Source organism: Anabrus simplex, chromosome 2 (assembly GCF_040414725.1).
Source record: "Anabrus simplex isolate iqAnaSimp1 chromosome 2, ASM4041472v1, whole genome shotgun sequence".
Lineage (NCBI taxonomy): Eukaryota > Metazoa > Arthropoda > Insecta > Orthoptera > Tettigoniidae > Anabrus > Anabrus simplex.
This window is the reverse complement of record NC_090266.1, coordinates 153,522,151-153,535,910: the sequence shown is the minus strand read 5'-3', so window position 1 is coordinate 153,535,910 and position 13,760 is coordinate 153,522,151. Positions and strand designations below refer to the sequence as shown.

At 41.6% G+C, this 13,760-nt stretch overlaps 1 protein-coding gene across 1 annotated transcript in view; it reads left to right on the top strand.

Annotated features, from left to right (window-relative positions):
* Nucleotides 1-2,848: 2,848 nt before the first annotated feature.
* Nucleotides 2,849-13,760, top strand: part of LOC136863945 (zinc finger protein on ecdysone puffs) — a 259,166-nt gene continuing 248,254 nt past the window's right edge. The window contains exon 1 of the mRNA XM_067140395.2: nucleotides 2,849-2,986. The gene's annotated coding sequence lies outside the window, so the exon portion shown is untranslated. The remainder of the gene's footprint in view (nucleotides 2,987-13,760) is intronic.

The window sequence follows — 13,760 nt, the reverse complement described above, 5'->3', positions numbered from 1 at the left end:
CGGTATGCGCTTTCCATTTCTCGATTGTTTTACAAGAGACTTATATGATGTATTTCTAAATGTATGGTAATCGAAACTATACTCTTACTTTAAGTGCATGAAAATAGGAACGAATGACGAAAGACTCGTGAACGACTCGTTGCGACATCTATCGGTAGGAGTAGGCGGCGTTATCGCTATATGCACTGCCTGCTCGATCTGCATCCGATGGCTGCTTAAACTGCCTGCTCATTCCATACTCAAACGTGTAACACGCCTTCCAAACAATCTGCCGCTAGATGGCAGCACCAAACGTACCCATTTACCGCGTAAATACAACTAGATAAGCATACCAGGAAAATTTAAAATCTGAAAGTAAGAGAAATATTAAAGAATTTTACGTATAAAGTGGTGCTCTAGAGAGTTATAGCTTCAGCACTTTTCGAGAAAGAGGTTTCGACGAACAAGAAAACCTGGAAACTTTGTCTGTATGGTACTTCCCTACATTACTAAGTAGAGGTTTCACGACTTTGGCCACCACAGTTTCTGACACAAGTTCCTGGTGCTTATTGTTACTAAAACACTTTAAAAATTTACATTGGCACAAAGAAGGTAGAACATAGTTTTTTATAGTCTGGAGCAGACTTTCAGATTTCTTGCAGTACGGTAGAGCCGCCTCAACAAATTTCTGAAGCCTCATAATTAGGCCAATAAATCGTTGCTAGGGCTAGCGCAGCTATCAATGGGGATGCATGAAATGAGGTAGGAACGTTATTCAAGCACGTGCTGCATTCTGTTTTTTCTTCGATTACACGCACTAAATAACCACACACTAATCCCTGGTAAGCAGTTTCCGAAGTGACACACACTGACTCAGGGGGCTCACGAAAATCTTCCAGTAAATCAAGTACATACTCAGGGAATAATAATAATAATAGACGGCCTATTAGGCGACTTGCATATCTGTAATAAAAAGAGCAGTATATTGACACGATTTTATACTGCTAGCCTCGTTATGGAATCTTAATCTGCTTACCCTCCAGGGTTGGCTTTTCCCTCGGACTCAGCGAAGGATCCCACCTCTACCGCCTCAAGGGCAGTGTCCTGGAGCTTCAGACTCTGGGTCGGGGGGATGAAACTGGGGAGGATGACCAGTACCTCGCCCAGGCGGCCTCACCTGCTATGCTGAACAGAGGCCTTGGAAGGGATAGACAAGGAAGGGTGAAGGAAGCTCCCGGCATTTGCCTGGAGGAGAAGTGGGAAACCATGGAAAACCACTTCCAGGATGGCTGAGGTGGGAATCGAACCCACCTCTACTCAGTTGACCTCCCGAGGCTGAGTGGACCCCGTTCCAGCTCTCGTACCACTTTTCAAATTTCGTAGCAGAGTCGGGAATCGAACCCGGGCCTCCGGCGTTAGCAGCCAATCACACTAACCACTACACCACAGAGGCGGACAATGGAATCTATGACAGCATATTATTATGTTTTGTACCTTCACATAAACAGTACAGTGCCCCCAGATATTATATTACTTAGTATGTAATACTTCAAACCTTACGCTTACCATTTTCTGCAATGGTGTTTGAATAGCTCTTTGTTAGACGTCTGTGTGTTTGAATACCTTCTCTTAATCATCGCTGAAATTAGCGGTTGTTTATAAGCTGGATAATCAGGGAAAGGCCTGGGTACAGATCCTGTTTTTAATTTTCGCGTTTTGCTGGTCATTTTGAAATCGTCATTTACGAAATGTAGACTGCAAACCACGGAATAATCAGAAGGAATCCATTTACTTCCCTTGCTGTTTCCTTCCCTGGATATAATACTTAACCACTTTCGACATGTTTTGTCACAGAAAAGGCAACTCAAGCAATGATGGCAATGCATGAAATAAAAGACATTAGATCACTTAGTCTGGAGACAGCAATGTTGCTATTCAGAGTAAAAATTCTTCCAATAATGACTTATGGCATTGAAATTATCTGGACACATTTAACAACGAGGAACTTATCAACCTTGGAAAAGGTGAAAGCGAACTATATAAAGAAGGTGATAGGTGTATCAAAAACGACACGATCTAGACTTGTATATCTCCTCGCAAGGGAATCATTTCTCATAGAAGATCTCAGGACAAGTATGCCACTACCGAACACCGGTGCATCAAAGAAACTGCTAGCAAATCTGACTGAGAAGAGAGAAGAAGTCCAACCAGACTTCTATGGCACAGGGGCAATGATAGATCGCTCGTGGACAAAAGCTAATTTTGAATTAAGACATGTCATTACAAGATTAGCAGTTCACGGTTTTCATCACCTACTCTGCAAATCAAAACACTTCCATGACCCAAGTATAGACTGTGAGTGTAAACTATGTGGAAAAACGTGTGAACAGTACCACATTGAATTCTGTACAAGAAGAACAATGTCTATAAGTGATTATGCAAATATGTAACCCATCAATGTAATCCTATATTCTCTGTTATGGCTATTTGGCTGCATTAAATATATTATTATAACCACTTTCGACGCAATTGTGTACTTGAAGGTATATCATGGAATGAAATATTACGGCATTCTGGTTTCCCTTTCTTTGATTTGCAGAAAGGCACGCAGCAGTACACCATTTTAACTGAAAACAAGTACAGTACATCCTATTTCCCGCTATTTCATTCCGACAGGTCTGGAGCCGGTTGGTGCTGCCACCTGCTGTGGCTATTTGTAAACGGAGTGTTTCATTTAGTGCCATGTTAAAATGTTGTAATGAGCAGGCAGTATAAGCAGCCATCGGATGCAGATCGAGCAGGCAGTGGCTATATGAGAAACAAGGAATAAACACAAAGGTTTGTAGACTCTTTGGAGGATCAATAGTTTGGCGTCTTTTGTCAGGCGGGTTGATATTTAGGTGATGTTGGAAAGTGTTAAGGATTTTGGCATATTAATTACGGTAGCAGTATTTTGTACCGCATTTCCCTGCTGGTTTTAGTATACTTCGGCTCCTAAGATATCAAGGTAAGATCAATACAGCAGATTGATATTGAAAGGAAGCATTTTAAGACTTTAACATGAGTTCATGCTCACTCGTGAACTGCGAGATTCTACTCGCCGGTGCTGTGAACTGATGTTTGTCTGTCTTTCGTTGTATTTGAACTGTATTGATTTGCTCCCTTTTGTTTTGATGATAGTGAATTAAGAGTCTGACATTCTGAATCATACATGGTTCTTTTTAACTATTTCTTCACGGGCTGAATTCATGCCTCTTGTTCCTGGTCGTAACCGAAAGAGAAGTTGCAATCTCCCTCCTGTGTGGAATAGTATTTTATTAACTTATCAGAATACTATTATTATTTCATAATCGTGTTCTGGTGAGTTCTAATTGTGTTTCTATGCTTCGTACTGGTAACCCTCGTTGGGTTGGCGCTCATATTGGAGTGTGTTATCAGGTTTGGGATGAAGCCACATGTCCCCGGAGCCGTATGTACTTGGCGCGTGTTTGCAGAAAATATTGTTCAGCATCAGTCATTTTATTTTCCTCTATTGTAAGCACCCATTTTTATTTTTTAGTTCAGTTTTTAATTATTTAGCGCTATATTGTAAACGTAAGAAGAAGGTTTATCAGATGTGGCTCCAAACAAGGGCCGATGCAGACAGGGAATTGTATAGTACGGGAACCTTTTCTTGATCTCAAGTTCCCATTCAGCACTAGGGAGCCCAGGTATCAAGAAAAGGTTCGCGTATTATATATATATATTTAAGAATAGAGCGAAACAAGTAGTTGTTGAATCCAAAAAGAAGTCGCGGGAGGATTTTGGTAATAACCTGGAAAGGCTACATCAAGCTGCAGGGAAACCTTTCTTGACAGTAATGAAGAATGAATAGTGTTTTGATCAATTCGGGTGAAATATTAGATCACTGGACAGGTAGAAGGAATATCTTGGAAATCTTCTCAACGTGGTGGTGTCGCGAACAACCTAGCTCATGATGAGGAGGAAAATGATGTTGGTGAAATTATGCTTGGGGAAGTGGAAAGGGTGGTAAATAAACTCCACTGTCACAAAGCAGCAGGAATAGATAAAATGGTGAAGTATAGTGGGAAGGCAGGGAAGAGATGGCTTCATAGAGTAGTAAAATTTGCATGGAGTGTTGGTAAGGTACTTTTGGATTGGATAACGGCCGTAATTGCACCTATCTATAAGCAAGGGAATGGGAAGGATTGCAACAGCTATCGAGGTATATCCTTGGATTAGAATACCACCGACCGGGCGAGTTGGCCTTGCGGTTAGAGTCGCGCAGCTGTGAGCTTGCATCTGGGAGATGGCGGGTTTGAATCTTGAATCCCACTGTCGGCAGCCCTGTAGATGGTTTTCCGTGGTTTCCCATTTTTGCACCAGGCACATGCTGGGGCTGTACCTTAATTAAGGCCACGGCCACATCCAACTCGTAGGCCTTTCCTATCCCATCGTTGCCATAAGACCTATCTTTGTCTGTGCGACGTAAAGCCACTAGCAACAACAACAAAAAAAATGGGTATATCAGGCAAAGTATTCACTGGCATCTTGGAAGGGAGGGTGCGATCAGTGGTTGAGAGGAAGTTAGATGAAAACCAGTTTGGTTTCATACCACAGAGGGACCCTCAGGATCAGATTTTCAGTATGCGCTAAGTACCTGAAAAATGTTACGATAGGAATAGACAGTTATGTTAGTTTCGTAGATCTAGGGAAAGCATATGATAGGGTACTGAGGGCAAAGATGTTCGCCATATTGGGGGACTATGGAATTAAGGGTAGATTATTAAAATCAATCAAAGGCGTGGTATTACTCCAGCCTATTGGAAACATAATTCTAATGTAACTAAGTGTAAATTAATGAAATCTTACTTGGAGTGTATCTCAGAGAAAAGATGTGTTCATTGCGAAGTTCAGAAACCCACCAATTTGCCCCAAGAAGTAAATTTACTGTTATAACCTAATGAAGAGTATTACACGCCATTTTCATTGCTGAAGTAGCTACTTGCATTCCTAGTAAAGTGGCACGTGAGGTCGTTCCCGTCGATAATAGGTTAGAAGCCGCAGAACGGTCGTAGGCCTCTAGTTTCGTGTGGAAACACCATTGGTCTGGACTGGTTCTTGCTGTGTGGACGGTTAGGATAGGACCTGGACAAGATTCTTTCTGTGCGGAAGGTTAGGGTAGGATCTGGACAAGACCTGTGATATAGGGACAAGCAAAGGGGGTCTTAGAAGCCGCGAAACGGCCCTAGGCCTGTTGCGTTTCCTTGCCCTTATCATTGTTACTTTACTTCTCGCAGCCCAGTACTCGCCATGGTCAGCTGTGTGCGGAACAACTGTCATTAGTTTACACGCTCGCGGCCTACTCGGGAAGGATGTTGTGAAGCTATGCTCAGAGCTGCCAACCTCTGTACTGAGGAACGAATGAGTGAGGTGCTTCGATAGCTGGTGGTGGTAATTATTGTTACACGAATTGTCTGGACTGGTTCTTGCCGTGCGGACAGTTAGGATAGGATCTGAACGAGACCATTGGTCTGGACGGTTAGAAGCTGCGAAGCGGCCCTAGGCCCCTAGTTTAGTGAGGAAACGCAATTGGTCTGGACGGTTAGGATTCTTGCCGTGGACAAGACGATTGGTCTGGACGGTTAGGATTCTTGCCGTGGACAAGACGATTGGTCTGGACGGTTAGGATTCTTGCCGTGGACAAGACGATTGGTCTGGACGGTTAGGATTCTTGCCATGCACAAGACGATTGGTCTGGACGTTTAGGATTCTTGCCATGGACAAGTCCATTGGTCTGGATGGTTTGAAGCCGCGAAGCGACCTTAGGCCCCTAGTTTAGTGTGGAAACACGATTGGTCTGGACGGTTAGGATTCTTGCTGTGGACAAGACGATTAGTCTGGACAGTTAGGATTCTTGCCATGGACAAGACCATTGGTTGCGATGGTTAGAAGCCGCGAAGCGGCCCTAGGCCCGTAGTTTCGTGTGGAAACACGATTGATCTGGACTGGTTTTTGCCGTGCGGACGGTTAGGATAAGACCTGGGCAAGACCATTGGTCTGGACTGGTTCTTTCCGTGCGGACGGTTAGGATAGGATCTGGACAAGTTCATTGGTCCGGACGGTTAAAGCCGCATTGTTATTTTACATTGTGTTTTATTCAGCCGGGGTTGGTAACGCGATGTATTTATCAGCATTGATGGCAGTGACGTCACTTTCCGTTCACGTTGAGCAGTGAGAATGCAAGAAGCTACTTTAGCCATGGACGATGGCGGCTGCTGCTCTTTATTAGGTTATAAAAGTAAGTGTACTTCTTGGGGCGGGTTGGTGGGTTCCTAGACATGGCAATGAACACATCTCTCCTTTAAAAGGAATTCCAAGTAAGATTTGCATTATTTTCACTTCCTTATAATGTTATAAACTTTGGGCTGCAGGATGTAAAGTTATACCTTGCGTTTTTATTGTGCTGGGGATGGTAACGAATTATGATTAATATTATTGCACTGCCTGCTCGTTACGCACCTGATGGCTTGTAAGCTTATAAGCAGCACCTTTGCTTGTCCCTGTATCACAGGTCTTGTCCAGATCCTATCCTAACCGTCCACATGGCAAGAACCACTCCAGACCATTGGTCTTGTCCAGGTCCTATTCTAACGTCCGCCCGGCAAGAACAGCTCCTCACCAATCATGTAACAACCACCACCACCCGCTATCAAAGCTCCTCTCATTCATTAGTTCCTAAGTACGGAGGTTGACAGCACTCCACCGCTTAACGTCATCCGTCCCGAGAAGGCCACGAGCGTGTAAACAAACAACAGTCGTTCCGCGGATGTGAAAGTCTTGTCCAACGTGCTGGATTAATAGTAAAGGCATTCATGTTGACAATTGTGCTGCAGTGAGAATTGATTGTAGAATGAGTTCTTGGTTCAGGGTACTTCAGGGGTTAGACAATGCTGTAATCTTTCACCTTTGCTGTTGGTAGTTTACATGGATCATGTACTGAAATGTATAAAGTGCAGGGAGGGATTCAGTTAGATTGTGCCAAAAGCCTGCAGTCAAATATCTTGTAACTTGAAAATAGGTGCAATGAATATGGTACAAAAATTAGCCTTTCCCTAAAGATGGTTTTCCGTGGTTTCCCATTTTCACACCAGGCAAAAGCTGGGGCTGTACCTTAATTAAGGCAACGGCCACTTCCCATTCCTAGGCCTTTCCTGTCCCATCGTTGCCATAAGACCTATCTGTGTCGGTGCGACGTAAAGCAACTAGCACAATTAGCCTTTCGAAGTCTAAATTGATGTCAGTAAGTAAGAAATTCAACAGAATTGAATGTCAGATTGGTGATACAAAGCTGGAACAGGTAGATATTTTTAAGTATTTAGGTTGTGTGTACTCCCAGGATGGTAATATAGCGAGATGAATCAAGTTGTAGTAAAGCTAATGCAGTGAGCTCGCAGTTGCGACCAACAGTATCCTGTAAGGAGGATGTCAGCTCCCGGACGAAACTATCTTTACATCGGTCTGTTTTCAGACCAACCTTGCTTTACTTTAGCGTAATTCGGGTGGACTGAGGAAGTTAGAATGAACAGACATGAAAGTAGCGAGAATGATTGCTGGTACAAACAGGTGGAAACAATGACAGGAGGGTATTCGGAATGAGGAAGTAAAGGCTAAATTAGGAGTGATCTCGATGGATGAAGCTGTACGCATAAACTGGCTTCAGTAAATATGTTGGAAGATAGTCCGCCTAGTCAATACTATTCATTTATTTACCTTTCACCTTAACATCTAGTACATGTTTCGAGAATATAATGCATTCTCTTCCTCAGCTAGTAGATTAAAATTCATTGTACAATAAGACCTGACTAAAATACGGGGGCCCCCATTAAAATTCAAAACAATGAGTATGACAATGAGTACAACATCAGGTGCCTCAACATCTATCTAACACATGCATGCCACACGTAATATTTACATCATCACACTGACCATTTTAACCTATTTTCAACCTGGCTGCATAATACATCTATCAACCGAAGATAATGGCAGGACTCCGAGTTTTAACGCAACTTCATTTATTCTTGTACAAATCCAATTGAACTACGCAAGATAGTATTATAATTCCTAGGACACCGTAATTTCACATCATTATACGACGCTGTGTCCAATATTTTAATTTAAATAGATATCATTTTAACACCCATTAACGGTGAATATCGGTAGGACTTCAAGTTTTAATGCAATTTTATTCATCCTTAACTCAACATTTTTGAACTACGTAAGGCAACTTCAAGGACACTGTGAATTCATATCATCACAAGACGTTGTATTTAATTAGATATTAATTAGACTATATTGTGTTTTTAATTTGTACTTGACAAAATGGGATTTTAATTCTATGTTTGTACTATCCAAAATTTTTAAGTGTCACATTGTCATACTCATTGTTTTGAATTTTAATGGGGGCCCCCGTATTTTAGTCAGGTCTTATTGTATAATGAATTTTAATCTACTAGCTGAGGAAGAGAATGCATTATATTCTCGAAACATGTACTAGATGTTAAGGTGAAAGGTAAATAAATGAATAGTATTGACTAGGCGGACTATCTTCCAACATATTTACTGTTACTAAGTCAATACGGATCCAATCCTGACCATCATGGTCAAGATTATTAATAAACTGGCTTCGGTGGTGGGTCATGTGAGGTGAATGGAGGAGGATAGGTTACGTAGGAGAATAATGGACTCTGTTATGGAGGGTAAGTGAAGTAAAGGGCGACCAAGGCGACGATGGTGAGACTCAGTTTCTAACGATTTAAAGATAAAGGGTCTAGAACTAAATGTGGCCGCAGCATTAGTTGCAAATAGGGGATTGTAGCGACGTTTGGTAAATTCACAAAGGCTTGCAGACTTAACGCTACTGAGCTCGATAGCTGGAGTCGCCTAAGTGTGGCCAGTATCTAGTAGGTTTGAACCCTACTGTCGGCAGCCCTGAAATATGTTTTTCCATGGTTTCCCATTTTCACACCAGGCAAATGCTGGGGCTGTACCGGGCCTTTCCTGTCCCATCGTCGCTATAATACCTATCTGTCGGTGTGACGTAAAGCAAAATAGCGAAAAAAATGTAAGGAATTTGAGCCATGTATTTGATTTCCCCTCCCCTTACATTACTTGCTATATGTATTTCAATGGTTTTCAACTTATTTTATGCACTACTGTGTTATTTTGCTCCTTTGAGTTGTGCCCTTTGGCAAATTATAATAAAGTATTCCTAAATTATGTCCCAGGGTAAAGGAGCTTTTTTCGCCCTTGGGAGTGCCCTGCCCTGTACTTGTCTCCCTTTGCTTCCCTCCCTTGCCCCTGTGGATGCGCCGTGCCCTTTTCACGCAGTCTGTGTGTGTCGCTTTGCGTCACGTGGTCTCGCTGGGAGTAGGTATTCTTGTTCTTGCCTTGCTCTCTCTCACTTGAGCACTTCACGGACCCGTTTTTGAACCCAGGACCGCCAGGGGTATGGGAGGTAAGCATCTAGACTTGCTTAAACTTACGGATGATGGGAGGACATTCCTTCGATTGTAAGCCACTGGATGGACGCTGAATATTGTTTTAAGGCATTATAAATGCCGAGTTGCTTGCTGTTTACTGCAGCTCACTGCAGCTTAAGAGAAGTTATTGGGAGTTTGTGCCCTTGGCAATTGTAAAAAAATATATATATATATAGATGTTGAATGATGTATTCAACTTCCCTAGGAGTCTTAGGCGCTTAGAAGCGTGTTAATGAAAGTATACGGTACCATGGTATGTTATGTTAGGGGAATTTGAGCTCCTCCTTGAATCACTTGAAGTGGCGTATTATCAATAAGCTTTATCTGGAATTATCCATTACATTGTAGTCCTCAGTGGTTTAAACTGTGAACGGGGCTGGATCCCTGTGAATTAGTATAGGGCACGTGTCAACGAAACCTTAGTGATGTTGGTATTTAAATATTTAAATCTTTCTTACTCTTTTCGGTGTTTATCTATTTTGTTCAATAAACTTTGTTAAGCTGATTTTCTACGGGTTTCAGTGTTCTTGCCCTCTGGGTAGTTCCTATCCCCGCAAAGTCCAGATCCTATGGAGGCCGCACTTTCTGATGGTTTGCCAGTGATAATTCACGGTACAGAATTAATATTCGTTGGTAAAACAACACACAAATCATTACAAGTAAAACACAAAATATCCATAACAGTGAAATGACATACCGTACTCGGTAAATAAGTAATTCAGCAACCTGGACTACTTTAATTTTGCATGACTCACTAACTTAAACAAGCAACCAGTATACTTGAAAATTGATAAATTATACCAACATTTGTTGGTAAATCACAACAATGCACAACGTCGTCATTATCAGTGACCCACTCCAGTCGCCCGGGTGTCGTTAATCCGCCAGTGGTCACTATATGAGCAAAATGCTCACGGTCATTGAAAATCATCTGCCCTTTTATACAGCATGTAGTTTCGAACTTGAGCCCTGATGTATCTTTGCATTGCAGTTTTGAGAAAAGGACGGATTCTTTGAAAGGCATCTCGGTGACCTTGAGAAGAGACAGGGAGGGAGGAAATATCAGTGACCGTCAACGGTGAGCGTTTTGTTTCACGCACGACCAGTCACGTTGGCGCTAATTTCTGTGTGTGATAGTTTTGCTATTGTTGAATAATGTTTCATAGTTGAAATAGTTCTTTGCAACTTATTGTATTAATGTGTTGCGTAATTAGTGCGTGACGATGGCTTCAAGTCGTGCCATTTTAGCTTGGATTGAAATTCCTAGTTATCAGCTCGAGGGCGAGAACAATGACTTGGACTCTGAAAGTGAACAAGTGAGACAAAAGAACGTGCTGATGGAACCGTACCTGGAGAGCAAATTTGTAGCTGGCGAACAACATATGTTGGGGGTAAATGAGAATTTCATGTTTAGTGACAATGGTCATAGCTTATAGGCGCCGTGCAGATAGATCGAAATGCTACTACTAGCCCTACATAGTGGCCCGTTCTGAAACGAGAGGTGAGGCGAGAGTCTCAGTGCAACACGTGTGACATTCGAAAAAGTTGCGGGTTTGAAGCGATTCAATTAGGGAATCTAAGTGAATCATCATGCAATGAAGGAAGAAACCTTGTTGTCGGTGACCACGTGAACGGCGTTGAAGAGTTAATTTCGAATGGTTTTGGATACATCGCCGGGAAAGTCACCCGACAAACGTCTGTCATTTTGTAGCCTTATATCGTGAAACTTGAGGTAGGCAAGGTGTAGTTAGGTAACAATTTATAAAGTTTATTTAGTAAGGATTACTTAATGCATGTTTGCTAAGTTGTACGCATTTTTATTTTGTATTCAGGTTGACCAGAATCGTAATGTCTCTACCAGCGAATGTTTCTGTCCTGCCGGCGCCAGAGGACCTTGCAAACAGGTTGCTGCGGTAGTGTATTATATAAATTATGAAAGTGTTGTCTCCAAAACAGACTGCACAACAGTGGGAAAAACTGAACCCGAAAACCATGTCAACAGAAAAATGTATAGAAAAATCAAACGCGTAGAAAAACTGTTCGGTAAAAAGACTTTGGAGATATCTCTTCCCCCCCCCTTCGAATTAACTGAGCATATTTTAAAACACATCCCTTGCAGTCTTCGTACAATGCTTCGAGCAGAAGCAAGTACTGAAATCGAGCAATCTTGCAGGGCCGGAGTCACCTCGTTGATAGGGTAGTATATGATGTGGAGAGAGAGAAGAATGTGAGGAAATTGTGACACAGCTATTGCATTTACAAGTCTCTAACGACGTGCGCTTGCCAGACGTACACTTTTCGCACTGTCAGTGACGAAATGTTTTTTACCAGCAAAGTGCAGGTTGATATAGTTCATATAATTGAAATCTCCCTTGACACACTATCTCAATCAGGAAGCCCTCAGTGGTTTCAAGAAAGAAAGATATCTGCTAGCACGAAAGTACATCGGATCAAAACTATTCGACATAACTTTGATACTTTAGCTCTCGAATTTGTAACTGAATCGCCAATTGGGAGAGCTGCTTTGAACAAGCTTACGGAAGTGAAATGGAAAGTGAAGCAATAGAATGCTATGGAAGTTCATTTGGTGTTAATGTTATTCGATGTGGATTAATACTTCACAAGAAACAACCTTGGAATTGTGGATCTCCAGATGGCATAGTTCTCAAAGGAAATGTAGCTGACAGAGTGTTAGAAGTTAAGCGTCCATCTTCCCGTAAAGATAAACCAATAGTAGATGAGTCAGGAAATATGCCAGTAGGTTATCTTTACTTTGACAAGAAAAATAACATACAGTTAAAGAAAAATCATACGTATTACACACAAATACAAATACTGATGTACGTAACTGGCTTGGGAAAATGTGATATATGTGTGTGTGTATATATATAGCAAAGCACAACAGTTGACAATACCTACTTATCAGGGCATGTCGAGGAATGTCTCACCAAAATGACAAAGTTCTATTTCAATAATTACTTGTCAAAAATTAGCGGTATTCCTAACAATAATAATTATTTATTTGTCAATTCTTGCTTGTTGAACAGATCAAAATGTAAACAAAGAATATGTAAAACAAACTGATGGTAGAACAATTCTCAAACTATTATTTAATTATTGGAGGTTGCAAATTCGTTAACATGCAACACACATGTACGATGTCATCCACGTGTAGAAAAAGTTCTGCTCTCAATTTCTGTAATGTATATTTTGATTCTTTGAATACACCTTTCTACGTGAATTCTAACACTCGCAATATTGTAAGTACTCTCAACTTCCTCAGCTGTTAATCTCCTGTCATATAAGAACGGTGGTGTCACGATTACGACACCGCGGCCAGATAAGTTAGTTCTGATGCCAGGAAATCCTTTATCAGCCACGAACTCATCGCCAGGTTGAAGGAAAGTTAATAAACCACTGTCGGTTGTTATGAATGAGTTGCTAACTCTTCCACGGTAACATTTAGATTTAAAGTTGGCCATACCACTAGGCGTGAGTGCAATTAAAACTTTTGCAGTGTAGCAACCCTTGTATTGAGAATAGAAATACACTCTCTGACCTACTTGAGGAGGCTGTTCAACTCTGAATTCCGTGTAGTCAATAACGATTCGACAATTACCGTAATTTCTCTTTAATGCTGGAGGCATTGTTTCTTGAACACTTTCCTTGCTAGGCCAGAATATGAAATATTTCGTACGCAGTGCCAGTTGCATAAGCGCGGTCATAAAAATATGTGAAATTGTTGTCCTGTGAACACCGAATAGCACTCTCAAAGCAGAATAGGAAAGTCCGGTTTTCATTTTTAGTGGGAAAATCAATAATCTGGTTTCTCTACATAATTTCGCAACGTTAGTTTGGTAATAACGCAAGCAGCAAGGCAGAGACGTTGAAGTTCACACCTGTTAAATCACGCGTTTGTGTGTTGTTCTTTATGGAACTTTAGCCTTGAAAACCTGGACCCTGATCGTCTTCCGTTCCACACATTTTATCATGTTTCGTAATGTCCCCTCCCAGACAGAAATTAAGTGGAATACATGCTTGTGTATTTACATCGTTTTCATTTATTGAACAAGAAAACATGAAGTCTGAACAATGAGAATCAGATGCATCTGTTCCCACGGATGCATCCTTGGTTATATTACTTGGGAAAACTGTACTTGAATTTTTTCTGTCTGATTCTTCCTTTTGTAATCGCTTGAGTTGTCTGTGAAAGCGCTGTAAGCTGGGTCACGGCGACAC